Source organism: Thermobia domestica, chromosome 12, assembly GCF_964235325.1.
Source record: "Thermobia domestica chromosome 12, izTheDome1.hap1.1, whole genome shotgun sequence".
NCBI lineage: Eukaryota > Metazoa > Arthropoda > Insecta > Zygentoma > Lepismatidae > Thermobia > Thermobia domestica.
In genome coordinates this window covers 1,533,381-1,559,680 of record NC_137465.1, presented here as the reverse complement: position 1 = coordinate 1,559,680, position 26,300 = coordinate 1,533,381, and the positions used below count along the sequence as shown (strand labels likewise).

The following is a 26,300-nucleotide window of genomic DNA, read 5'->3' as shown; positions in this document are numbered from 1 at the left end:
GAAGAAACTCAAATCTCCACATCGCACCTCATCTAATTCCAATTCGGTACAGTGGCGAATATTTGCTGCTTTTCTAGAGGCGTGGCCGATATTACTCCAAATGAATTTAAACCAGTAAACATAGTTCCATAAATCTCCCAACGTTCTTTGATCATTTGCCACAAACCGCATGAAAATCGGACTTCAGTTAGAAATTCTAGACCGAAATGAAATCCGTGAGTTTTAAAAGAATCACCTTGTATATGTTCTATGATGTACTATATGAAAGATGTTTTTAGTTGTTCCTATAACTATTCTCTGAACTTATAATTGTTTTATTTCTGACAAAAAGTGTCAGCTTCATTGTGTGATGAAAAGTAGTTTATAGTAATGCAAGAGGTATTGGACTCAAGGCAAAAATAATAATAATAATAATAATAATAATAATAATAATAATAATAATAATAATAATAATAATTTGCTTTTTTAGAAATAGGTAATAACATTTTATTCGTTACATTTTATAGTTTTCGTTTTTACACAATATGAAGTGTCGTAAATTATCGTAAGTGGTAATATTCAATATGTATTACACCGAATCTACCTTACACCTAATTTTCCCCACACCGAATTTTCCGTACACCGAATTTTCTGTACACCGAATTTTCCTACACCGAGTTTTCTTACACCGAATTTTCCTACACCGAATTTTCCTACACCGAATTTTCTTACACCGAATTTTCCTAGACCCCTTATTGGTACATGTACACCTCTTTGTACTCTATTTATAGTTTGTCTACACTTCATGTTCACAAACAGTCTGTGACACCATACGCTAGGACAATAATTTACAACTGGCATGATTAAGGTTTTATTGTAGATTTGTATCCACTTAAATAAATATATATCAACAATTTTCCGTTCTCCTAAGCTCTTATTTTCTTGTTTTTTAAACTTTATAATTCTTTATCTAATTATTTTTCTACATATTTAAAAAATTAAAAACTACAGTACACATATATAACGGGTGTTTTAAAAATGGCGCCCACGGACCACAGAACACTATTCTACGAGTCAAAATAAAGCAAACAATATATAATTCTATACCTTTCGGGTCCTCGCCTGGAGACGCGAATTGCACTGTTTCAACGTCGCAGATAAAGAGCCATAGAGTGGCTCTACCAATCTATCAAATAGCTATATCAATTCTTTCCAGATGGCAGTTAAAATGGATATAGATTCACACTAGCATCACTTATTAGTGTAACAATCGGTGTAACTGATTTCTGGATTCGTAGAATATTGCTAATAGTTCCAAGTTAATCTACGATGTTGCCACGTAGTGAAATATTGGTTCCTCATAGGCATGGGCGCCCGAAGGGGGGAAGGAGTGAGGCAGAATAGCAACCAGGGAGATGTCCCACCTAGAAAGTTTTCTTCGGGCGCCCATGCTCATAGCGGCTCAAGGAGGCCCCGGAGGGTATATAGTACCATATAAAATTTTCGCTTTATTTTAACCTCTACAATAGTGCTATGCGGTCAGTGGGCGCCATTTTTAGAACACCCGATATATATATATATATATATATATATATCCTCACTTGAAAAGATTTGAGAATCGCAGCTGTGTATCAACAAAGACTCTGTTTAAGTGCTAGAACATCACTTTTTATAACAAATATTCCTAGTTTAATCCTAGATTTCATGAATAATCGTATTTATCATGTATATTGGGTAATATCGTTTCTAAGTTTTTCTCGTGTTTTCTCGTTACATTTTTTTTTAATTCTACCAATTCTTTGACCCTTTTTGCAATTGCATTATCTTCCGTCTTTTATGCTCCACAGGGCATAAGTGTAGATCGTTGAAGTAATATACGAGGACAAATGGATATTCTGACAACCTACAGAAACTGCTGTTCAACTCACACATTTTAAACGGAGTGAATGTCTGTTTATTTGCAATGACTCAATTATAGCTCCATTCCTTCCTCTCCCGTGTCTGTACATGATTTTGGTTGAAGTCAATGCCAAAGTTTATTATTATTATTATTATTATTATTATTATTATTATTATTATTATTATTATTATTATTATTATTATTATTATTATTATTATTATTACCGGTATTTGGTTTTGTGTAAATCCTATATTACAATGAAAAATATCTAGTTTTCTTTTACTTCAGTTCTGAAAGGCACACAAGTTAAAATAATTTTACCATGTACTTTTACCGGTTCTGAGGGAACTTCCAGATTTCTCGTGAAACGAGTAGCCGCTTCGTGGTTGCTGGTTGCCCATGGCCAAAAGAGATTTAGAGACCACTCATTCCTTTCTGTAGGGAGCGAGTGTTGAGTTCGATTCCCATGGGATCCACGGCTTGGTCGTCTTGCTTGTTTGCAGTTAAATCGCTTTCTGATTACTTTAACACCAATCTCTGACCTCAGAGGCCAGAGCAATTGGATTGAAGTTCCATCCTCTTCTCATCCGCTGAATATTTTATGAAAGGAAATAAAACGCCAGGATTACAGATGACGGAAGGAACTAACAAATGCTAGTCTGCTTAGTAATTTCACACTTTAAAATTTCCCTCCTTACTTTTAGAAAGTTTCCTTTAAGCTTATAATTTTGTGGTTGGTGTGGACGCAAAAAATACGAAAGTGCAGGTGATAATTGTAATAAAATAATTACGGTCACTCTGAGTTGAATCAGCAGCGAGGCTATATGAGACGTAGACCTACTTAGTTGATTTTCAGTTTAACGTTCCGTTTAGCAACGAGACTATATGAGACGTGGACCTACTTAACGGGTGATCCGAACGACATGAGCTCCCGCCGGGAATCGAACCCGGGTCTCTCACAGATATTGGGTAGAGGTGTAGATAAAAGTGCCCACTGCTTTTCGGTTCAAATTCGATCATAATGTGTTGCTGAGATCCCAAATAGTGTTCACAGAAAATTTACTCAACCGCGTTTAAGTAAACAAGTCTAAAATTTACAGAAGAAACTCATAATCCGTGAGATTCTGCAAAGCTTAACGTGTCATAGCATCAAGTCAGTTTCTAAAATTTCAGAATTCCACTACAAAACGAAATTTTCTGAAAATATTGCTCAAGGCACAAAATTGTATAATAAGATCAAATTGCGTCAGAAGAAACGCACGTTACCTTCATTATCCCTCGCTCTATATAAAATAGGCTATGCCCAAAGTTGGAAAAGAATAGTCAATAATTGATCGAATTAAAATTAAACGTTAAGCTAAACAAAAATAATTGACTATTGAAATTACTGTCAGAAAAAGTACACTTCCAAATTAATAGTTTAAAATTAAAACTTGTAATTTTTAATATTGAGTCAGTCTATTTCAAGTTAATGAATGATGAAAAATTCATGGTCTCAGATTTTGATAAATTTTTGTACATTGAAAGACATGTTTGCGAATAGTTATTTCCCAAAATAAAACTTTTCCATCGCTCATAGTTAATTAGTAATTACGCAATCAGCTTCAAGGTCACGACTTTTTCAAAAACTATTGATTTTGCATTTTATTGTTTATTTTAATAACCATAAGAGCTATGATGCTAAAAATTTGCATCCGCATGTAATTTTGTCTGTAGATTTGAAATCTGTAATGGAAATTGATGAATATTGTATAGGTGTAGAGTTATAGCGGCATTTATGGTTCCAAGTTCAGGCCCCGGAATGAGCATGTGATAAAGGTTGTACATGTGTGGAATTTAAAAGGTTAAAGGTTAAAAGGCACAAGGTTTAAAAAAAATACCTATAGAATATTTCGTGTGAACCAAATTTGGTTTTGGGTATTTGAACCTAAGGTCTCTCCAAAATCTGAATATGTCTTTTTGCTTCTAACGAGCTTCTGAAATAATGATATAGTACTGACAATTTTACAACATATTAGAAGTTTTAATTTGTCCCTTAGACGCAGGTTGGATTTCATTGGAAGCTCATATGATTAAGATACCATCTTAACCTGTAGGTTTACGTCACATATATCGGTTATAGTAGTATCGGTGCTGCAAGCAACTTGAAATCAACTAATCAATGGAGCCATGAGGATAATGACTAAGAAATAATAATAATAATAATAATAATAATAATAATAATAATAATAATAATAATAATAATAATAATAATAATAATAATAATAATAATAATAAACGGATATCGAGACTTCGTGAAAGGAAGAACCCATTTTTAGGTCTCACGGCAAATCAGTTGTTGAGGAAAATTATTGCTACTTGTTATACTAACAAGGAAAGTACTTGAGGTCGAACGGATAAATACGCACAAAAAGGAAAGCATGTGTAATGTTAGCACCCCGGAAGCAAACAGTGATGTTAGTTTTTCTGCGAGATGGTGTAAACGTCCGCAAGAGCTGGGCAAAGTAGAGCACGTGCCCCCTTTAGGGCGTCTATAAAATCTGACCCCGGCCCATTTTTGCCGAAACGGTTGGGGCAAATATTTTGAATGACAAAGTTGTGTCCTAGGTGTCTCCCGGAAGTTCCCAAACAGGATTCAACCAAAATTTGGTCCCAGGGTCCAAATGACAAGGGGTGTCAAGTAGTAGATCATTGGAAAGGTATTGTGGAAAGAAACAAGATAAAAGAAGTCCCCTTACCTTCAAGCAAATGATGACGTTTGTTTGTCTGCAAGATGTTGGAAACTTCCACGAGAGATCACAGTAGGTAGCGTAACTATAAGTGCACATGAGGATTCTCAATAAAATGATCAAAGTAGTATGGAAGACTACAGAACGTACAGGTAACAAAGGAACAATTGTCATATGTCAACACCGCACACTCTGTAATGTCCGTATGGAAAGCCACATCGATTACACTTTTGAAAGCTTGTACAGGTTCACCATTGTCATAACTAGCTTTCTGCCATGCGTAAGGAAGCATTGGTCGATAGATATCCGCCAAGAACTGATAGATGACCGAATGTAATTTCAGGGGAAAGAACCGATCGTGTAAATTCGGCTGCTGCACACGGGAACGTGACTGCTGGTGGTCAGCAAAATGGTGTTCACAGATTCTTTTATGACATTGACAATAGCTGTGTTGACATTTTGACTGCCTACCATTTTGTACAGGGTGAGCGCAGAGACTTGGAACTAGCTTCATCTTATTTCCTTTCACAATACCTTTCCAGCGATATACTGACTTGACCCCCTTACCATTTGAAAATTTTGGTTGGACCCTATCTGAAATCCTCCTGGAGACCCCTAGGACACCACTTTTTCATTTAAAATATGTGCTCCTAAAAATAATGGGATACGTGTTCGCCGATTTTTTTCCATCCACCCAACCATTTCCGCAAAAATGACCGGGGTCAGTTTTTATAGACGCCCTTTAGTTATGGCACGTGCTCAACTTTGCCCTGCTCTTGCAGACGTTTACACCATCTTGCAGAAAGACGGCCATCACTGTTTGCTTTCGGGGTGCTAACATTACATATGCTTTTCTTTTGGTGCGTATTCACCCGTTCGAAACCAAGTACTCTCCTTGTAAGTAATAACGTTTTTATAACAATTCTCTGATACAATATTATTTTACTTTTGAATATAATTAATCTATTCTATTTTGTAAGTTAACCCAAATATAATGTTAAAGAGCCGTAAAGAGCTGTAACAGCCGTACATCCTAAGCCCTGTTGTTGTATATTTTCTTTTATTGAATTTTATATGATTCTTGTACAGTTCTCGTTTATTTCGTACTAGCAGCGTTCACCCCGCTTCGCTGCGGTCACCCCGGAACGCAATAAACTTTGTTACTTAGATAATTTTTACTTTTTCGCTTTCAAATTGCAGTAAATGTTAACATTATAGCGCCTGTCATTTATGTTAACCCGCCGAGTGACACGGTCATGCGGGTTGCATATAAATACGTTTATTTTTACCTATGATGAACTAACAAAGGATTTGTACGTATGGACACTTGAATGGTCAATTATCTCAAGACACTGGTAATTAAAAATTAAAGTGATATGATAAAAACCATCTAGGGTCCAAATCCTAATAACCCCCCAAAAATAAAAGAAATTGGTTCAGCCGTATTAGCGTGATGAGGGAACAAAGGATTTGTACGTTCTCTTTTATAATATAGATATTTAATATACCTAGGTACAAAGGTGCCCACTTGGGACTAACCTCACTCGACCTCACGCTCACATCATGATTTAAAACTCACCCTCACGCTTACATCGTGAGGGTGATGTCGAGTGAGCGAGAGTTCCGAACTCATGAGCGCCGAAATCATGAGTTCCGGGCATCTTCAACTAGGTATACAGTAGTTATTAAATCTCAATGATAGAACAAACTCAACAGAAAATTCCTATTAGCATTATATAGGGTAAAAGAAGCCCTAAGGATAATTAAAGTCAAAGCGGGTAATTCCTTAAAGGGGTAACAAGAAGTATTATATAACATGTATACGAAACGTAAAAATACTTAATGTGCCCACTGTAGTGTCGGGTGCACAAAAGAGTGTATTGGAAACTTAATATTGGTGACCAATTTCAAAATAGTCATAAGTTGCAGAAACTTGTTACATTTTTTGCATCTAATATAAATGTAATGTGTCTCGAAAAGCTGATGTAACTTAGTAGATGCCCTTCGTACTATATACGAGGGGAGTCCCTCAGTTAAATCGGCGATCGGAGTTTGTAATTCTAAATTCACCAATAAACTTCAACTATAACTTGTATTTTTTTTTTTTTTTTTGTAACCACAAATAAACTGAGTTAGCTAAACCGTCTCAATTATTCCAATGTACCTGCTACCCTTATGGATCTTGTCTGTAGTTAAGAGAGACAGAAATGTTGATTTATTCATGTGTGACCGCTCGCATACTGATATCCTGAAGTTAGTGCATTTAGTTCGCGTACCTGATCTCCGACAGAGCCCTTTAACTTTTACCTTCTCCCTTAGCATCATTCCAGATTTTGCCGAATTGCTAAATTGTACAATGTCATTAATAATTTCACGTTTTTGTTAGTATATTCCTATATAATTTATTAATAGGCATGCGTTTCTCAAACTTGGGGAGGGGGACGCATTTGTTTCCTGACCTCATCATATGATGCCCTTGACCTGCATACCAGTAATTTGAGGTAACGTTATTAAGTAATTTAGCAGATGCAGCAACACATTCATTAATTATGTGCCCGTAGCAATTTTATATTCCGTTTTTAAATATTAGACCTACACAATGTAGGAAACAGTTCACCGAAGGAAAGAAAAGTGTGACATACAGTAGGTTTATGTGTTTCATTCGGGTCCACGTCCTTTTTCATCAAGGTCGTTAATATAGAACGATATCTATACTGTTTGTGCTGACATCCGGATCACGTGTGAACACAAGGGTTTAAACCAAGAGCCCATGCACAGGGTATACACATGCTAGCTACTTGGTGCAGTTCGGTATTGTTTGTAAAAATGTTTGTAACTGCAAGGAATATTCGTAGCCGAGGAGCGATAGAAACAAAATCCAGTGTTGAATGATGTAAAACGCGCTTTATATCTGTGTGTTGGCTATAAAACTCGAAATAGTTGATTATGCAACTGATTTAAAACAGAAAATAATAAATCATTTGAAAATTGCCCGTCGGCGACTTCCATGAAGGAGTGGACGGGGCAATGAATACAACCCATCGGTATGCTGTAGAGTTGATAAACGCTACTCTACTGTCGTTACGCAATGGAGACGAGAGAGCAACACTTGTGGCTTCTATGACTCATGCACAGACTCTCTCTCTCTCTCTCTCGCTCTCAGCTGCAGATGGTTTGTTGAGTGGATCGCTCGCTTATCACCAGCTATGCCTTTGACCTTATTTATATCAATGTTTGTGTGTGAGCAGAGCGTCTGTTTAATATGTGATAGAGAGAGTGACTGACGATTTGTTGTTGTTAACAACATTGTTTCCGGCCTCTGCGTGTTGCATATTCAGCACATAAACGAAGATTTCCCACACGCAGTGCGTATGCAGTAATAATAACGTTGGAATTGTTTTCATTCAACAGTAGTAGATGGAATATTATGGAGGAACGATACAGAAATACAAAATACCAGTTGGTATGGGTAAAGGGGAAATATTTGATAGCATTTTGTTTCTTATTCTTTGACAAATTACGCTTACAGGACAGTCTTTCTTCCAGAAAATATTGACGGGGAGGGGAACAGAGTGAAAATATGAGGAGTTGCCTGCCAGTGGTGGGAAATTTTGTATGTAATCGGGAAATTGATTGCATAGCTTCAGATGGGAAATTAGCTGTTCCAAAATTACAATACTTTGTTAGAACTCTGCCATGTTGTTCAGGAACAACGATCATTCCGTAATGCCTGTGATTTGTTTTAACTAGTGCAGCATAGTAGGTTTTCTTGTATTTCCCTGGAATAAACAATATTAATGTAATCACATAGTAATATTGCATACTTGAGCTCCTCCGTGGCTAAGCGGTTAGCGTACACGCCTTTGGCGTGGGAGAGCCGGGTTCGATTCCCGGCGGAAGTTCATGTTCGGATTCCACGTTAATAAGTAAGTCCCGTCTCATATAGCCTCGCTGCTGAAAGGGACGTTAAACTCAAAATGAAGTCAACTAATATTGCATACTTATTATATTAATAAATAATAGAATCGGCTGTTAAATGATTTGAATATCGCTACTGGTTTCAGATGAATTTTCTTTTAGTTGCTGTGGAAGGAAATATGGGAAATTATATTTAATCTTATATGGGTTGGTAATTATATTAAGAAAGGCTTTGATGTGTGAACACAGTTTCCAGGGATTGCATTCTTCAAAGAAAGCTTAATTGAAGCCTTCCTTTGTCGGACGTTAAACCCTTTTCTTCCCTTTCTTTTTAGTCGCTTAATTTCCAGAAATGGTCACTTGTGAAGATTCTCGTCATTTTTGAAAGGGACGTTTACCCACTGTTCGTTTCTATTCCGTGTTTTCGTTTCAATATTGCAAACCAAGTGTCTGAAAAAATAAAATTGTGTATATAAATATTAAACCTGAGATTAAAAAAAAAAAAAAAAAAAAAAAAGAGAGAGAGAAAACATTCACACTATAGAGAAACAAGAGAGATATTCGGAATGCAATTCTTCATGCCAAAGGTACACAAATACTTCAAAGGAAGGAGTAGGACGAGATTGAATGATTCGCTTTCAACGTACTGTATTTGCGTAGGCTATTTTGAAATTTTCAGAAAGCTCATTACTGAAGTCATAATAATGAAGCTCTACAACAAGTTACTCTTAGGCAGTTCAGTGGTAGAGCGGCCATCTCTGGTGCAAGGACTGTCTTTTTCGACCTTTGGCCACATGAGCATATGGTGGACCACCTCCAGCCCATGGACCTCATAAAGTACTCCGTTTCCACCCACATTGTCAATTCACCAGTTATTTCATAATCATTAAAGTTTCCGTAATCATCCATCTATTTTACGTTAAAAGAGATTACTAGGAATCAGTGTTTCTTCCAGAGGGAGCATGATTTGGGGAGCATTGCCCCCCCCCCGGAGCTCTGAGTGTGCCCCCGGAGGAAACCAAAAGAATACATCTATACTATAATAATAAATAGAATAGTACAGCAGTGCCGCTGCGAATACTAAGCATGCCCCTCCGGAACATTTTTTTTTCTGAAAGAAACACTGCCAGAAATTCCATTTCATTTTGACTATCAGACACCTGCATTCTGTGTTGTAATAAAATTTGGTCTCCTATTTGAAAGTGAACACGAAAATGAAAACGCATCAGAAGCCAAGCCAACTGGTGTAAGGACGTATACCTGACTGTTTCGGGTTCGAAGCTCGCTCAGGATATATGTTACAGTATATATTGTTATTTCATTGTTCATCTTATTATTAACTTTTCAAATGAATCACCGTAAAACCAAAACAGAAAACCCTCTACTCAAGCTTGACACTTTCGAACGTACAGCTAAGTTGCTACAGCAGAAACTGGATCTTATCATCATCATCAAGAATTATTATTATCATTATCATTATTATCATCATCATCATTATCATTATCATCATCATCATTATCATAATCATCATCATTATCATTATCATCAACAACAATATTCTTTTAATATTGGCAGATCACTTGCTGCAACTGAGAAGCTTGCATGCTCCACAGTCTTCCGCTAACCTCTTCGTTTTCGGGTATTAGATTTCTGTTTTGGTATCGTCTATTAATTGTAGTCTCCTTAGTTCTCTCCCTCTCTTTCCTGCCACCATACAATCTAGAATGTCGTTCTCATGATAGTTTCTTTGTTGCCTGTGTCTCAACCAGTTTCTCTTCCTCTTCTTAATAATGCCTAAGTTTGTTCTTTTCTCTCCCACCATTTCTAAGACCCTCTCATTCGTTTTCCGCTTGACCCAGCTAATTCTCTCCATTCTTCTCCACACCCACATTTCGAAAGCTTCGAGTGTTTTTTCTTAGTTTTTGCATATCCATGTTTCTGACTCATACAGCACAATACTCCACACGAAACATTTTATGAGTCTCTTTCTCAACTCTTTATTCAAGGTCCCACAAAATAATGTTTTCTTCCCCTTAAAGACTTCTTTCACCATTCCTATCCCAGCTTTTATTTCAGGTTCACACTTCATATCATTACTTTAGACCCGTGTAAAGAAATGTTTTTAACTATTGTATGATACATGTAATCCCCGTTTCATTCTACAAAACGACTCAGCACCAGAAATGCTAGGTCAACTGAAAAATGTGAAGCGGATTGAGGGAATTCTACCTCACGAGCTAATGAAAGATATCGTGAAGGGGTCGTTTGAGAACAAAAACATGCGAACTTTATGCTAAATGAGTGTGCGCTGAAATTTTCATAGTTTCCTGCTTACACTATTCAAGCAATATTATTACCTGCCTCGGTCGTAGATTTCGGAAGATTTTTATGCGAGTTAAGTAGTATAATGACGGTGAGAAGACAAAATGTGGAAGCATTAACAATTTTGTCCTTCGAGAGGTGAGGAGAGAAAAGAAAAAGCCTATTCAGTTCGAAGTGAATCTTATAAAAATGTGTTCATCTTAAATATTTTTTTCTTTTCTTTTGTTTTTCTTTGTAAGAGTGCAATTTGCGATTCTGATTTATTTATTTATTTTTATAGATGTAGAGTTGTGGATGGGGGAGGGAAAATACTTTTCTCTTTGTAAGTGGACTCCACAGAAGATTATATTTTGTGCAAGTGAAAAATTTAGTGATTCCATACGAAACCTTTATCCACATTTCCCTCATAATTCATATGAGAATTGTGAAGTTCATACCAATTGATCGCATACCCGTCTTAATGCTAAGCTAAAGTAAGCCTTTTTTTTTTTATGAAATTCAGGGATAATTATTTCTTTGTGTAGAATAGCACTGAATTCGGGTTAAGAACCAAATTTGAGGGGAAAATAAAACTGAAAGTTCAGGTCACTGTCTGGAAGCATCAATCCTCGTAACTGGAAAAACGTGTGTCAAGTTAGCATACATACATTTAGCCAACACGACCAAAACTGTACAATCGTTAGTGCTACGTTAGTGCTGGTTAGTGCCAGCTTCCCAACGTTAGTGCTGCTAAACTTAAAAAAATCGAGCGACTTTTTTGTTGTATGCTAACTTGACGTCAAGTTAGCACACGCATATTCAAAAATTAAAGCACTAACGAAAGTAACTATACCAATCGTTAGTGCTACGTTAGTGCTGGTTAGTGCCAGCTTACCAACGTTAGTGCTGTTATACTTAAAAATAGAGCGACTTTAAGTATAGCAGCACTAACGTAGGGAAGCTAGCACTAATGTAGCAGTAACTATTGGTATAGTTACTTTTGTTAGTGCGTTAATTTTTGAATATGCGTATGCTAACTTGACGTCAAGTTAGCATACAACAAAAAAGTCGCTCTATTTTTTAAGTATAGCAGCACTAACGTTGGGAAGGTAGCACTAACCAGCACTGACATAGCACTAACGATTGTACAGTTTTTGGTCGTGTTGGCTAAATGTGTGTATGCTAACTTGACACACGTACTGGAAAATGGCCTTCCCCATGACTCCGTTCTTCTGCCACTGTGGATTGGAATGACAGTATTGAGGGAATGAACAGATCAGTGTGTTTAAAAGCGAGGTGCCTCCTTTGGAACATCTGTTTTCTATCTGTCATTTTCGCTAACCTACTTGTTCTTTAGGCCTCAAGAGTTAGCCAAGTAATTAATCGTTGGCGCTGAATTGTAGTGCATTGTTTATACTTGACTTAGGGGTTCGTTTATCCTCCGATATGCCTGAACCGTTTTCAACCAAATTTGGGATGGTGGTTCAAGAGCGCGCACTGAGTGTCGTACGGGGTCACATTGTCCTCATCGGTCATACCATTGAGGAATAATAACCGAAAAACGGGATGCCCATAGACTGAACCTTGGAGAGCATTTGGTGCGCGAATTCTCATTGTAAACTATGGAAAACAGAATTTTCACCATTAGAAATAGGGTGAAGCCCTTTTCGTTTTGTTCTGCGAACACAATTTTTCAGTCATTATGCGTTTCGCTATAAATGAAAATCAATAAGAATAAAGGTTGATCGCTTCGCTCTAAATTTGTAATTAATGCGTATCCAGTTATTATTATTATTATTATTATTATTATTATTAGTAGTAGTAGTAGTAGTAGTAGTAGTAGTAGTAGGAGGAGGAAGAGGAGGAGGAGGAGGAGAAGGAGGAGGAAGAGGAGGCGAAGTTCCCCCAGACTTAAGCTCTTCTGCAAATTGCCTGTACCTAGCGATATCCTCTGGCGTCAGGTAGAAGGCAACGCAGCTATTTATAGCGTTATTAAGACAGTCCTCTTGGTTTTATTCTATTTCAAGGATTATTTAATTAGGATCACACACTGGGACTTACCTGTTAATACGCCACACGATAACTTTTGAACGAAAGCGAGTTTTTCATTTTTTTGGTAGTACACAATTAGTGATTATCTGGGCCTAGTCATTCCCTTAACTCCACAGGTAACGGTGACGTCAACGGCGACTATCCATATCCCGTTTATAATATATATTATTTCCTAGCTTGTATGCAATCTGCACAGGTAGCAAAGACATGCTGGTAGCCTATGATAAAAGGATATGTAGAAAAGTGTCTATCAATGTCCTGTTTAAAAGCTATAACATTCCCTTGCTTACATGCAACCTGCATAACAGCAAAGAACTGTTGGTAGCCTGCAGTAAAAGGATATGGAATCGTATGACAACTGTCTTTTAGCAGAGTTGTATTCTTAATTTATTTTTAAGTGCTTATTCTCAAGAAACTCAGAATAGATGAAAGCAACAACAAAAAAAAAAAAAAAAAAAAAAAAAATCTCCCCAATAGTATTGGGAAGTCTAACCTAATTATTTTTTTTAAACCATTGTGTTTGACGTATTTATTATAAGAAATGTTATTTTATAAGCACTCACATAGGCCCTATGTGATAAGTGCAGAAAGTCAATCATTTAGAAACGAGGTAAAATTTAATGAGGTTCATTATCTTTTTCTTTGGAGGGAAGTTTCACTTAGAAAATCTTCAAAAACTAATATCTACTTGATACTGGTTGTTCGTCTTGTAAAATCACTCCCACAAGTTGTTGTTTCGACTGGGAAAACAATCCAGTTAGCATAAAACCGCTACAGTAGTAGTAAAGTCAAGGTCAGCGATATATTTCGGTCTTTTACAAGATTGTGTGTTCCAAATATTATCTTTCTAATGTTGGTGAGATCTTGCATGATGCTTTCGTTGCTTAAGCATGTTATGAACAGATGTAAAACCTTCAATCTCGTTGTTTATTCAGGATAATCTAAGTTTGTGTAACGGAACAGTTTGCATTTGCTGAGATAAGGAGAAAATCTTCTGACATTGTGATTCAGCCGCTGTTAACAGGCCTAGCAAAACAGCCGGAGGCCCTACATTTATAAGCATCATTTATCTATCTATATATATATATATATATATATATATATATATATATATAAAACAATTCCTGACTGGTTGAAGGGTTGCGGTGGCTCAGTGATAGCGTTTATCTCTGGAGATTGTTGTCCTTGCTTCGATCCTAGGTCGCGCCAAGTGAGCTTTGTGGTGGCTAAACATCATGTGCGTAGGTTTTCTCGGGGTTCTCCAATTTCCTCTTACTTTCTCCATTCCACAATTTCATTCGTTTCTCATTACCGTCTCCTTTAGCCTGGCCGGTGTAACCGACGGGCATAAATTTCATTTTCATTTTCAACGCTTAGGCTTCAAATTCAGATCGTTCACAGGATTTGTGACATAAGGTACCACTAAGGAAGAATGTTTAGAAATTCAACGTGGAAGGAGAGGGGAAAATGGGTGTTGAAAATACTGTAAGATATCCTTGTATCGCGATTTCGTAGTCAATTCTATATCAAAGGTACAGAAGCAAGAACGCAAAACATTGCCCACGGTAACAAGTGAGTTATTTGCTATATTATTATTATTATTATTATTATTATTATTATTATTATTATTATTATTATTATTATTATTATTATTATTATTATTATTATCATAACCAGCGGCGCAAATCTGTCTTCAACATTGGGGTGGAAGGAACGGGTAACACTGTTCCCATAATTTTTTTAAGCTATGTTCAAAATATTTTTAAAGTTGAAAAACAATGCTGTGGAGGTTCAGGGGAACAGAGTTGTCTTCAACATTGGAAGGTGGGCAGATTTTTGGCTTATTCCTGAGGGAATGGGAGAAATGAGACTCATTACGTTAGGCTAATCTGATTTCTGAGGTGAATGTGATTTATATCAGGTGGTGGCAATCGGACACAAATCACATTTCTCCCCCTCCCCCAAATTACGGGGGACAATTCCACCTCATCGTCCGGGATTTGCGCTAATGATCATAACACTTGTAAACCCTAAATTAGAATGTAAATCGGTAATGCTTTATAAAAATAGAGCGACTATTCATATAGCTATGAGTATTGCAGTGATTGAGATTTGGAGAGCCTTACTGCCAGAACAGTTTTTGATAGAGCTTGTATGCAAGACGTATGTGATATTTTATACTAGTGCAGCGTTTCTCAACCGTTTTTTTTTCTTTGGGGCACACCAAAGTACATTTCAAACTTTCGCAACACCCCTGCATGTGATTTTTTTTTTTAACTAGACGCAAAAAAAGCAAACACATAAAAATACATACATTTTGGTTCTATTATAGAACGACTATAAGATACAAATCCCACAAGCAAATTACTTTTGAATAGAAACACTAACTCACTCACTCACTCTATGGCCTATGGAACCCGGAGGTTCAATGCCGCGTTCACAAAAGCTCTCCACTGACTTCTATCCTTAGCTAACTGCATCCAGTTTCTACTTTGTATTCCAATCTCTGCGAGATCCATCTTAATATTATCCTCCCATCTGCGCCTAGGTCTTCCTAATGGTCGTTTTCCGATTGGTCTTCCAGTCAAGACTTTGAAAGCGTATCTACTTTCTTCCATTCTAGCTACATGACCTGCCCACCTAAGCCTCCTAGATTTGACCACCCTAGTAATGTTGGGTAAAGGTATAAATTAAGTAGTTCCTCGTTATGAAGTTTTCGCCATTCCCCATTCCCGTTCCTCTTGGGTCTGAATATTCGTCTCAGGATCTTGTTCTCAAATACTTTCAGTCTATGTTCTTTTGAATAGAAACACATTAACATAATAGTAACTTGTGACTCTTAAGCAGGAATATGATAAAGAAATATTACCATCGGAAATATAAGAAGACATGAAACTTAATGAGGTGAAAACGCCGTTATGCGTGCGCATGGGATTCCCCAAAGGAATGAAGGGATTCCTGGACATGCTGCGAAGGAAAGAAGTGTCCCACGTTATTAATCCCGTGCGCACGCATAGCGCCGTTTTCAAACATGCATTTTTCAATAGAGTAGGTATGACTTCCTTAATGACATTTTAAACCTCACTCTCTACGGTGTATTGTTTTTGAACTATTAGCCCCTGAAATTCATGTTCCCACGCTTTCGACACGCTGTCACTCCTGAACGGGACGGAATTTCCCCCACGTTCACTAGGACTTTTTTTGCTTCTTTTGGGATGTACTACTACCCCTCCAAGTTTGTCCCTTTAGTTAGAACTCATCCTGTATATATAAATTTAGACCAACTCTATTAACCAAGCAGAATTTACGAGACTTGATTGTTTTAAGTGATAACTTGAGAAACATTGAAATAAAACGTAATTTTAAATTTAAATTTTATTCTTTTTTTTAAAATTAGATTAATAAAAAAAACATAATGTAGATAAGTCAGTTAAGCAGACTAATTCTCTTGTCACGTGTTAAATATTCAGTTTTACAGTTTCTACCTTATTATTATTATTATTATTATTATTATTATTATTATTATTATTATTATTTGTCTATTAAGAGTTGGATTTAGTTTCACCACTGCCTCTATGAAACGTTGATTGGGGTCTCTCGCAGTAGTCTACTCTTATCCTCCAGGGAGTTTGCTCTAAACTTCTTTATGGTTGGTAACACTGGAGACTTAACATAAGCTAGTTTATGGAAGTTCAGAGGTCAAGTTGAGTGCAGAGTGTAGTTGTCTCGCTCAACAGATTCCTTGATTGATTGAGATTTTAAGCATCAGATGACGTAATGCAGTGGCATCCTCTATTCTATCGAGTAGTTTACGCTTTCATTGCGAACAACTATGGCCAAAGCAGGCTTCCCTTTTAATCCAGCTCTCAGACAATTAGGCTCAAGTGCTTTCTTTCTCTTTACGTTTGTTTAGCATTGCAAATAGTTTTTGTTATAAAGTAAATAAACGTTGGTAGGTAACGCATTCCTTTTCGCTCAAACATAGGAATAACATCTTACCTTATGATCGCTTGGTAAACTTAATTGGAGATTTTTGAATTTTAGTGAACGAAGTTAAAGATGAATATATACACAGTGGACTCTTTTTAATTCAAAGTCCAAGGGGACACAAAAAACTTCGAATTATCCAGCAACATTAATTTTCACATATGTAACAACAAACAAACCAAAGTACTGTGTATCATAAGCATATTCATATGGTGTAGAGTTTGCCTTTAAAGCAGCTTATTATTTGCGTGATCGAATACCGTAAACTAACAAACGACATTGACTCCACATAATTCAAACTACGTGTACAATGGAAAATATATTTACGTACAACACTACAACATACATTTAATAGCCCAAACAATTAAACACCAGTAACCATTTGAATATTCTGTTCTCACTTTTAAGAAGTCGTAAACTTCATTTGCTTAAATTTGATTGTTTTTGTACGGTCAATAAATAATGAATTTCATGTATTGCGTGGAATAGGATATTAATAACATTTGATTGACTTTATCAATAATTCATCTTAAATTTTCAACCAATTCTGAAACAAGATGAAACTGGCACACGTTCTCTATCTTTACTTCTTCCCCAACTCACCTTCATCTTTATCATTACATAGATTTTATATTTATCTTTTGTATTACTCTTCCCTATGGCTGCATCTGGATAACTGAAAACATGTTAAAACTGTATTTCTCTGTTTACATCTGTCCAACTGTATTTACTTCGAATTATCCAAGTTCGAATTAACGAGGCTCCACTGTATATATATATATATATATATATATATATATATATATATATATATATATATATATATATATATATATATATATATATATATATATATATATATATATATATAAATAAAATATAAAATATAAAATCAGAAAATGAACCAGATATTATCTACAAGGCTCCGTGGCTATTCCCTGTCATGGTGATTCCCTATTGTTGAATTTCTCCCCTTAAAGAAATCTGATCTTGCGCAAGGGCACAAAATCAATCACAGGAGAAATAAATGTATACACTTTCTAATATAGTTCTAATAATTACTGCTTTTACTATTAAAAGGAACCCCGAGTTATAGTTTGAAATTGATCTACTTCAGTAATATATAAATAAATGGGTTTAAGTTTGGAGTTGCCCCTCCATTTTTTATTAAAAAAAAAATAGGAAAATTTACAGAATAAAATATGTAAGAAATGATGATTTGGAGTTCTTATGTGATGTTTAAGTGTGTACGTTTGGCAGTAAAGTTATGTTTAATGCGAGAAAAGATATGCGGAAGTGGGTACTATTTGCAAGACGCGGAAGGTTTCGATGATTCAGCAGCATAGTAGTTGCTTATGATGGCGAATCATTGGGTTAAATATGATATTTTCGCATTGAGTTTTACAGAATTATGTAAGAATAATGAAGAGAATCTATTAAATGTTTATGGAAACCACGGATTACTGAATTTAAGTGATAACTGAAGCTTCTATGAGAACCAGTTCCAGTCGCTGTTCTAGTCTAACTAAAGTCTTACCGGGAAACCTAATCTAACCTAGCCTAGCCTAACGTAACAATTTTTAATGTTTCAACTGCTTTTTTGTAGATTTGAAACTGTAGGGGCGTCTCTAAACTGAAGCCAAATAAGTAAATTGTGAATATGTTGCATTAGATTCTCCCAGTGGAGAAATTAACTGAAATCTTCCTGTGATATAATTAGGCATGGTTTACTCTTCGAATACTAATAACTACATACTGAGCAGCTACTAGGATACACGTTAAAGATAACTGAAATATGTCAACAAAATCTTGATTTGAATTGGCCAAAATGCACAATGTTAACAAATGCTTGTCTTTGATTGGTCGAATGGCTACCCAGGTTGTTTAAAGGTCACTTTTACGAACGACTTTTTGTTTGGTTTTCTTAACAGTTTTCTAATAATTAATTTCCAATGGTTACTCAAAATTGAAACAAATATTCCTTTTGTTTGCTAGTAACGTATTGAACTGGAATTAGCTAAATTGGAGCAACTTTCTATGGTGAGGGATTTAATACAAACGCACTCACTTCGATCACAGTTTTGCATGAGTGTAAGGTAAGTTGGGTCAGAGCTGGTTCGGAATGTACACAAATTTCACATTAATTAAAGTTATATAGAATAGCAATAGAATCACTTTTGTATAAAACAGTACATGCATATAATTGAAACTGAACTGGAACACTGAAACTTGTGCAAAAACAAAAGAAATAAATTATTTTCATACTTCACAGAAACTAGCTTAGTATATTTCGATTAAATTACTTGGCAGAACTTCTGACAATATTTGGATACAAATCGCAAATTATGGCCATCTTTAAAATTAACAAAACAAGTAAGGATGTAATACAAACATAAACTGTCAAAAGAGGTGATAAAACTATTTTTCTCTCATTTTAAATATATAATTTAAAATATATAGTTGTTTATCTAAAATAATAAGTACCATTTTTTTTCGATTATGGCTTATCGCCTTTTTCTGTTGAAGATTAAGAAAAAATAGATTCAAATAAGTTCTCACATTGTTTTTGTTAACGACTAAGATAGAGTTTCTTCACCTCTAGATTCCGACTTATGACTTTAGGCAGGGAAATGGCCACAAGAAGAAAATCATTGAGGCGAGAAACCACGACGCGCAATAACCACGCAACGATCTACAAAATACTAACTATTATATAGGAGTTAAATACTAATAGTCAGTTAAACACCTTTCATATAGTTAAAAAAAAATAAGTGTTCGCCAATTATGATTTCGTAGACTACACAACGAGGCTATTACCTTGTAAGGAAGCATCTGTCAACAGCTGTTATAAACTTCATTAAATAGCATTCTCCAAATACTTTATAATTTTTTGGTGTTATTATATTTTAACAAAATTCACTAAAATTAAAGAAGTAGGAGGTGTGAACTTAGTGATGACTGCTGGCTAGCACTAGGGCTCTCCTCATATGTAAGTATACAGTCAGCAACAAAAGATAATAGCATAGCTTATATAGAAACTAAATATAAGTATGCTATTCATTTTTGTCAATAACTATACATGTAAGTAAAAAATATTCCAGGTAAGATTATACGAGAAGCTCTAACCAGATATTGGGCTTTAAGGATGCCAAAGAAACCGGCGATAGGATGGATTTTAGATTCACTACTTTTGTTCAGGGTACCCGAGTTTGGGTCGGCTTTGGTACCCAGGCAGATCCAATGACCCGGAAGGAACCGCCGAAATATCACTTCTACATAAGTGCCTATAGAAAGAGCTTTTTCATATATATATATATATATATATATATATATATATATATATATATATATATATATATATATATATATATATATATATATATATATATATATATATATATATAAACTATCGACTTTATAAGCCTCAATTTTATAATTATATTAGGAAGAACGAAGGAAGAAGTGTATATCTTAATTACCAAACGTGCAAGAAAGGTCAACGGATAAGATTTCTCAAGTTTTAAAGTGGTCTTACGTTGATTACGGCTTGCTGTATAGGTCTACACCAGGGGATTTAGAAAAGAATAAAAATTATTCAATAAGAATAATAATTCCATATATCATTGAATTAAAGTACAAAGGAAAAACCACAGAAAATCAAATGTTGACACGTATATTACGGATCAACATGGTACAGGATCCTGTAATTGTTAATTAGAAGTAGTCAGAGATGTAGCCCTATACTTCTATTTTTTTTTTTTCCTATTTTTCTCCATTGCGACGCATGATGACATGCCAGTAGAGGAGCAAACAACGTTCAATTTGTAGTGTTGTGTAAACAGATACATGAAGGGAGACTGTTGTTATGACAAAACCCAAAATTAATTTATATTTTTTAATAGAAACGATGCCATATCGTATTTACTCATTTGTCATGAAGCTGTATACTGATGAAAAGAGTATCAGATGCATTGATTCATTTAAAAAAATGATGATGATGATACGTCAAACAACCACATCTGCTTTTACTAGTGTTGTTTACAAGACAAGAGGACGCGAGAAATAGTTTTCTCGTTTCGTCTTGATTCTCGAAGAATCCTTTCTCCTATCGTCTCGATTCTGGAAAACTTTTCTTGTCTCTCGAAAATTTATAGTTTTGTTTTGAAAACTTATGTACAAATTTTATGCCTTGTTTTTTTTTTCTCAATTTCACGTAGAAGTTATCAGCTTAAAATGTATGAAACGATAATCATGCCTGTTGTTGTGTGTGGTTGCGGAACATGATTGTTTACTCTGAGGGAAGAACGTAGACTGAAAGTATTTCAAAACAAAATCCTGAGACGAATATTCGGACCGAAGATGAACGGAATGTGGAAACTTCATAACAAGGAACTGCATAATTTATACGGTTTGCCGAACATTGTTAGAATGATCAAGTCTAGGAGACTCAGGTCAGCAGATCTTGTAGCTAGAATGGAAGGAAATAGGAACGCTTTCAAAATTTTGACTGGAAATCAAATGAGAAAACGTCCATTAGGAAGACCTAGGCGCAGAAGGGAGGACGATATTAAGATGGATCTTGTAGAAATAGAAATAAAAAGTAGAAACTGGATCCAGATGGCTAAGGATAGAAGTCAGTGTGAACCTCCGGGTTCCATGGGCCATATTTAGTTATCGGAATCCTTCCGCATTACGTATTTATTATTGGATTATCTCCTGTAATGATTTACTTATCTTTAAACGTTGATAAATGCTTTGTTATGTTCGTACAATCATGTTATCTATTTCTCAATTATGTAACAATAAAACAGTGTTTAAGATCTAAGGCTTGGGTAAACAAGTGTTCGCCTTGCGAGTTCTAAAATATTTCTTCTCGTCTCCAATTTAAAATGTTGTTTTCGTGTCGACTTTCGTATCCTTTCCGAAACGAGATGAGAATGTTTTCGGCTCGTGAAAAATTTAGCTATCCCCCGAAAATCATTTCCCGAAAAGTGAGAAGCTTAAGAGAGTATTTGTAATATTTGACGGACGATGAAACTCGGTAAATACATTTCTGGTTAAAAGTAAGCGGAAACATGTTTCAGCGTTTTCAAAATTCGGAACTTAAGAGTCTTCATCCCGGCGAAATTAAAATACCGCTAATTTTACAGTAATTATGTGATATCTTCAAATAGATAAAAGATAATTGAAATATGGAACAAGAGCGCCCTAGACAATATTATTTTGCGTGAGGTACCGTTATCACAAGTCCCCTAGTGGCTTTCCGTTTTCAGCTGTTTAGAAACGCGAAAATAAATGCCGATTTTCAAAATGGCTCGAAATCGAAAGCAGATAAGTGAGTCGTGATAACGGTTTCTTATGTAAAATAATATTGTCTAGGGCGCTATTGTTCCACATTTCGATTATCTTTTATCTATGTGAAGATAGAACATAATTACTGTAAAATTAGCGGTATTTTAATTTCGCCGGGATGAAGACTTTTAAGAGGTGGGGAACAGGAACTTTATAATTATTTTCACATCATTGATATGGACGTTGTTTGTATCGTATCACGGAAATGGTTAACCTGACCCGTTGCAAATGAATTTTGAATCTCAGTACCTGCCTGAAGCTGCTTTTATCATATCACTTTGATTAAAGGGGAGTTTAAAACGTTTGTCAAAAATAGAGTATATTATGAGCTTTTATCATTACACTTCTATGGTAATGCGTATCTTAAGGGGGGACAGGAGGTTGAAATATTTTACATATTTTCCCCATGTGATGAACATGCATTTCAACTGGTTACAAATATTACGAATGTTGTAACAGACACACATTTGCTGAGTTTTTACGTGAAATAAATATAAATTTGGACTTATATTAATATTAAAGATTTGAAAATTCAATGCTGCATCTAAAATCACCAAAAATGTCAGATCAACGAATGACAAGGAAGAGGTGGGGTGGGGGTGTCAAATATGCAGGGCTTACGAAGGGTATGCTAAGTAAACAAGGTTTGGATCCACTGGTGTAAAAACATGAAATGACACTACGAGATTCAGAATGTCGTACTTCGGCTTGAGGATGCAGCAGGAGTAAAGGTGAGGGAGAACGCGGGGAACGTTATCCCCCACTTCCAAAAATATCTATGGCGTTCCTCCACTTCCTAAAAATTACAATGGAAAAATATAGGCAGGGACGGTGTGACGTCATGGTTCTTCTTATCTTTTCAGATCCACTTTTACCCCTGGGATACGAGAACGCTTCCGTTTCTTATTAATCGGATAAGAGCAGTATCTATAGTTTTCTCGTTAGTTCTTTTCTGTTAATACGAGTAATAATCGTTTAATTGCAGTAGAACCACTGTGTGTCACTGAAACCAACTTGAAAATGGCATAAACACCAAAACGTGATGTGCGACGAGATGATCAAAAACTTGCTGGGCAGAGTAAAAAGATGTGGAACTGATTTGTGTGTACTCTGTAAGGTGCATTGTGAGATGACGGCAAGATTAAATTTCCCAACATGATCATACCCTAAAGTTTTCCCTGGAGAACAGAAAGACTAAATATTTTTGTTGGTATTCTCATGTTACTTTGATGTGATCTAATAGTCTATCTGAAGTGGCTTATTTCGTGAAATGTGTAAAAGTGCTTTTTATAAAATAATAACTTTCGATTCTCATTCTTCGATAAAAGTACATTTATTTTATGGGCGGTTAGACAAAGTTAATAAAGGCGCAATTCACTTAGGTTGCTTACATTTTGTGCTAAATTGATTGTCTTGCATCATTCATTTTTCTTTGTTTTCTGATGATTTTCGGTCTGCCTTTAAATTCGACGTTGCTGGTCGATGTAGGAAAGCTTTCCACCTGTCGTATTCTCGTTTCAACTATTTATTTTCGAGAAATCCCTCGGGTTCTGTCGACTTCCGAGCGTCCAGTGGCGTACAGGGAGTGCTTTGCTTGTTATTTAGGAACAGAGAAAAGGAGAAAAAGCTCCAGATGTATTTTCTAGTTCCATTTGTTACAAAAGACATCTGCTTCGTGAGAATTTTTGCAATTACTGCCCTTTCAATGGACATAATACATATGATTCATAAGGGAAGGAGGCAGAAACGCCAAATAATTTTAGTAGTATAGGACTTGTAGACTTCAGTTGGGAATATTAGTGGAATTGTGATTAGTATTCCTCAGATATGTTACTTACTTTGATTCATGAAAATTTCTGGTTTGATTTTCGGTGTTATCCACCTAGAATGAGATGTTTCTTTGTTTTCTGTGGCCACCTCATTCTTAAAATCATTAGTGACCATGTACATATGTTTTATTGGCAATGCATTAAGGGATTACAGATGACTTTATTTGCTTCCGTATAACTCTGTCGTAGTTTATTTGTCGTTGAAATTCTAGTTGAAATAAAGTAATACCCAAACTCTTTATTTGGGGGCCGCGGTGGCTCAGTGGTAGAGCGTTCACCTCTGGCGCTAGGGGTCTCGGGTTCAAACCCTGCTCCCGCCAAGTGAACTTTGTGGTGGACAAACACCGTGTGCGTGGGTTTTCTCGGGGTTCTCCCGTTTCCTCCCACTTTCTTCATTCCACCATTTCATTCATTACTCATTATCACCGTCTCCTTTAGCCTAACCGGCATAACCGTGGGACGTAAAACTCAAAATTTCATTTCATTTTCCAAACTCTTTATTTTGAGAACAGACTAAGCTCAAGCTTCTTTGAAGGAATGAAATTATTACATTAATAATAATAACTACCGTCAATTGCCTGCTTCGCTGGGTTAAAATAACTAAAATTTGTAATATATATTCCGTTAGTCTGTTTTTACTGTTAACTGAAGCGCTCTCTGATATCGGTCATTTTCGATCACTTTTATTTATGTCCCCCTCCCCTACCCCAAGTTGCGGGGCTCAATTTAGATTTAAACAGTATCGAAAGTGTCACTGTTCATCTCAGTGACTCCAAAAAATATGGATTTGACGCTAATATCGATAATTTTTAAATATCTCCCTTCCTCCCCCTTCCGTACGTTGTACGATCAAAGTGAAACGATAAAAACAATCTCAGGCCCGAACCTCATCTATGTCGAAAATTCGATCGAGAATCGGTAGGGTGGTTCAAGTGTTATTAAGTCAGAAATATAGTCACTTTCTTTTTTATTTATATAGTTAATAATACAATAATAATAATAATAATAATAATAATAATAATAATAATAATAATAATAATAATAATAATAATAATAATAAAAAGGAGAGGGTAACTGTTTATAAGATAACTTATTAATCGTTGCAGATTTTGAAAAAAATAACCTTACCGTTGGATTTCTTTTCGAACGGGGACGTTGTTTAATATGTCACTCGACGAGGTTGCCATTTAAAATAAACAAGTCATATCAATATGACGGCCACCAAGGTGGCAAACGACAACTTTAACCACCTCATAGTGTTTCCCCTCCCACCAACATTGATCCGAATTGACTTCGGATCGACTACATTTGCAGTTTCTCAAATATTTAGCCCAGTCCGGATTTTTGGCCACACACTGTATTTCTCCTCCAATATATCCAAACATAAATGAGCCAGTGTTGCTCTTATAAAGAAAGTCAATTTGGAAAGGCATTGTCATTTTGTAAAAGAAAAAAATGAACTCCGACTTCCGTCTAAAAGTGAATTAAGACAAATCTAGTGCAGCACCAGTGGCAATTGTACATAGGTAGATCGGAAAATATTTTCATACTCTGAGAATATAAACGTTTGGATACCCCTGACATAGAACGCACTTGATATATACGAAAATTTACACCCGAAGAATCGGAAACCTTAATAAGACTATGAAAGATTCAAAGATACTTAGCCTAAAAGAAACGGTGACAATTGCTGTCTGAAATCAAACACGGGATTACTGTGGCGAAAAGCCTATCTAGCACTTAGAGCATCGAGTAGGAGGGGGAGGAGGAATGCAGGGTTTTGAAAAATTAACGAAAGCTAATAAAATAAAAAATGCAGTTCTATGCTGTAAACCAACAACCACATTGAAAGTTTTTTTTTTTTAAGTTTTATTTCGTTTTAGTGAAACAACGGTAGACTTGGAAACTGTGTGAATTCAGAACTCTAACTTGAAGTACTACACCTATAACTATGGGTGCAATAAAGGAATAAGATCAAAGTTCGTCGGACGCTGAATTTATATCAAAAAGTCATCACTCGTTATTTCTGACTGCTTTTTTGCTCTATGGGGACTAACATTAAAACCGGAAGTAGTAATTGATATCTCTCACTTCCGATATAATATTTAAACTGCTTGTCGCTAACTATTTAGGTGTTATTCACGATGTGATCAGTGTTGTAAAGGAAGAGATATAAATTTTCACCGCTTCCAGTTTGAACAGATAGATAAAAGTCAAGAAAAAAGTAATTTTTGGTAGTTAAATCTGCTAGAA

General features: G+C 35.7%; 1 protein-coding gene across 3 annotated transcripts in view; it reads left to right on the top strand.

The window, feature by feature from the left end:
• The window catches only part of LOC145666292 (uncharacterized), a 326,989-nt gene that overhangs the window by 72,271 nt on the left and 228,418 nt on the right, over positions 1 to 26,300 (top strand). The window lies entirely within an intron of this gene.